Consider the following 3,451-nt stretch of genomic DNA (forward strand, 5'->3'; position numbering starts at 1 on the left):
CTCCTCCTCCTCCTCCTCCTCCTCCTCCTCCTCCTTCTTCTTCTTGGTGCTGTGCTGTGCTGTGCTGTGCTTTGTTTTTCCTCCAATTTAAATTTAAGTTTAATTTATTTAACTTAATTTATTAACTTAAATAAATTTAAGTTTATTTTATCCTTGTGTGTGCACGCAAGTGGGTTTTTGTCTGGGAGAACTGGGCGAGTGAGAGGAACTGCAGGACAAACAAGGCAGGGGACCAAGGTAAGGTCTCGGAAGGGATCCCAATGGCAGGCCAGGAGGTGGCCTTGGCGGGAGTCACGGGTGTTGCTGTCCGCTGCAACAGCTGTGACATGTTCACCCTTCTCCCCCAGGAGAGTCAGGGTTACACTTGCCCTCGGTGCAAGCTGGTGACCCTGCTAGAGGAGGAGGTGAGGTGCCTGAGGGCAGAGAGAGCTCAGCAGGCCCTCTGGGAGCAGCCCCCCTCTGGACAGAGGGTTGAGGGAGAGGCCACAGGAGGAGAAGCTGCGGAGACATGGAGTTAAGTCACCCAAAGGAGGAGGAGGCCAGCACGGCCTCCTCCTTTTCCTGGCACCAATCTGGAGCTGGGAAACAGGTTCTCTCCACTTGGGGAGGCTGAGGCTGATGAGGCCTCGGGGGACCAGCAGGACCCCCAGCCTGGGACGACAAATGGCAAGGGGGACGCTGCAGGAGAGGTGAGAGCCAGGGCACGGCTGCCCACCACCACCAGGAAGACACGGCAGTGGGTGATTGTTGTTGGGGACTCCCTGCTGAGGGGCACTGAGGCGGCGGTGGGCCGTCCCAACCTGGAGAAAAGGGAAGTTTGCTGCCTGTCGGGCACATGCATCCAGCATGTGAAGGACAGAGTGGAGCGTCTTGTTTGCTCCGGGGGTCATCAGCTGCTCCTGGTGATCCATGTGGGCACAAACGATGTAGCCAGGCAGGGTGTGGTCGGTATCACCAGGGGCTTTGAGGCCTTGGGGAAGAAACTCAGGGAGCTAAAGGCACAAGTGGCCTTCTCGTCAATCTTACCGAGCTGGAGATTTGGGCCAAGAAGGGGCAAGAGGGTCTCCGAGGTGAACGACTGGCTTAGGGTGTGGTGCCAGAAGGAACGCTTCGGGTTCCTTGACCACGGCACTCAGTTTCCTGCCAATCGACTTCTGGCAAGGGATGGGTTACACCTCACAAGGATGGGGAAAAGGTCCTTTGGAGATGCTCTAGCGAGCTTCGTCCAGAAGACTTTAAACTGAGCCGGGGGGGCGGTTCAGGCCCCCCAGAAATGTGTCTGCACTGGACAAGTGTGGGGAGAGGATCAGGGCTCTGGGAGCAGGGTTCTAGAGGAACTGCAGGGACTGACAGGACTCCTACAGAGAGGGGCCAGGTATCAGGGAGGATGGGAAGGAGGAGGAGGCTGGGACCTCCAAGGAAAGGTAGCAGTGGGAAGGAGTTGAGGTGCATGTACACCAATGCTAGGAGCATGGGTAATAAGCAGGAAGAGCTTGAAGCTCTCCTGGGAATAGGAGGGTATGACCTGGTGGGAATCACAGAAACTTGGTGGGATGGAAGGCAAGACTGGAATGTGAACATAGAAGTGTATCACCTTCTTAGAAAGGACAGGAAGGGAAAGAGGGGAGGGGGCATGGCTTTATACGTCAGGGAAGGGATAGGATGCAGTGAGATAGAATGCAGCACAGATGGGGATTCGGTAGAGGCAGTCTGGGTGAAATGTAGGGAAAGAGACCTGACAGTGGGGGTATGTTATCGCCCTCAAGGTCAACTTGAGACCCTGGATGATGTCCTGACAGGCCAGATCTAAGGATCTCTCAGGGGAGAGACACAGTAATTATGGGAGATTTCAATCTTCCGGATATTACTTAGGAGACTCACTCGGTGGTGACAGTCAGGTCACATCGCTTCCTAGAAGCTATAGAGGGAGGGTTTTTCACACAGAGGGTCCAAGAGGCGACGAGGGGCAGAAACATCCTTGACTTGGTCTTGACCAATAGGGAGGAGTTGATAGATGAAGTACAGATTAGGGGAACTCTGGGTGCGAGTGATCACTCCATCCTTTGCTTTGAGATAAGAGGAGTGGGGACGGGCAGCAGGTCGAGCACTTTAAGCTGGGATTTCAAGAGGTCCAACTTAGGCCAACTGAAGGCCAGACTTGGGAAAGTCTCCTGGGATAGGTTGCTGGAAGGTAAGCGAGTTGAGGAGGGGTGGATGGCACTCAAAAGGGAGGTTTTGGAGGCACAAGCCTTGATGATACCTCTAGTTAGTAAGGTGGGGAGGCTGAGGAGAGTGCCGCCATGGATGCGAAAGGAGGTGGTTAGAGGGATTAGGCGAAAGAGGAACCTGCGTAGGAAATGGGTACTGGGACAAATAGAAAAAAGGGTATACTGGGAGGAGGAGGCCTGTTGCAGAAGGATTCCTCGCAAGGCTAAGGCTGATTACGAGCTGAGACTTGCCAAGAATATCAAGAGCAACAAAAACGGCTTCTTTCAGCAAGTAAATAGGAAGAGGAAGGGGAGACAAGTGGTGGGACCATTAAATAAGGAGGAAGGAGATCCAGTGACTGATAGAGGGAACAGGCACAGATGCTAAATGACTCTTTTGCCTCTGTGTTCTCCCCAAAGCAGGACGGGGGATATCCGCATAAGAGATCAGATGAAGCGGGGGACTTCGGGGCACAGATTAGAGTCACCCCCCCTTGAAGTCGAGGGGCTCCTCGGGGCATTGGACATTACAAAGGCGCCAGGCCCTGACGGGTTACACCCGACAGTGCTTAGAGAGTTGGCAGGGGTTCTCTCACGCCCACTGGCCTCCATTTTTGAGGACTCGTGGAGAACGGATGAAGTTCCAGAGGACTGGAGGGTGGCATCAGTGGTCCCAATTTTCAAAAAGGGTAGTAGAAGGGACATGGGGAATTATAGACTGGTTAGCCTTATGTCCATTATAGGAAAAACAATGGAAAGGCTCATAACAGAGCGAGATCTAGTGATGCTAGATAGGGAAGGGAGGCTGACAGTCACACAACACGGCTTCCGCAAAAACAGATCCTGCCGGACAAACCTTGTGGAATTCTATGACAACGTTTCGAGACGGCTAGATGGAGGGGATGCAGTGGATGTGGTATACCTGGATTTCAGCAAGGCCTTTGACAAAGTGCCACATGATATCCTGGTGGAGAAACTGAGGAGTTTTGGGATACACTAAAGTACTGTCTGGTGGATTAGGGCATGATTGACTGACCGAAAGCAGAAGGTAACCATTATTGGGGAATCATCGGGATGGAGGCCAGTGACAAGCAGGATCCCCCAGGGCTCTGTCCTGGGGCCGATTCTGTTTAATGTTGTCATTAACGACATGGAAGAAGGGGTGAACAGTCTGCTGATCAAATTCACAGACAACACTAAAACTGGAGCAGTGGCCACAACTGAGCAGCAGGTACTCCAGATCC

The 3,451-nt window shown here is 53.1% G+C and overlaps 1 protein-coding gene across 1 annotated transcript in view; it reads right to left on the reverse strand.

Moving 5' to 3' along the window:
• The window catches only part of PHF21B (PHD finger protein 21B), a 270,227-nt gene that overhangs the window by 67,867 nt on the left and 198,909 nt on the right, over positions 1-3,451 (reverse strand). The window lies entirely within an intron of this gene.

Source organism: Varanus komodoensis, unplaced genomic scaffold (genome assembly GCF_004798865.1).
Source record: "Varanus komodoensis strain SLA01 unplaced genomic scaffold, ASM479886v1 scaffold69, whole genome shotgun sequence".
Taxonomy (NCBI): Eukaryota; Metazoa; Chordata; class Lepidosauria; order Squamata; family Varanidae; genus Varanus; species Varanus komodoensis.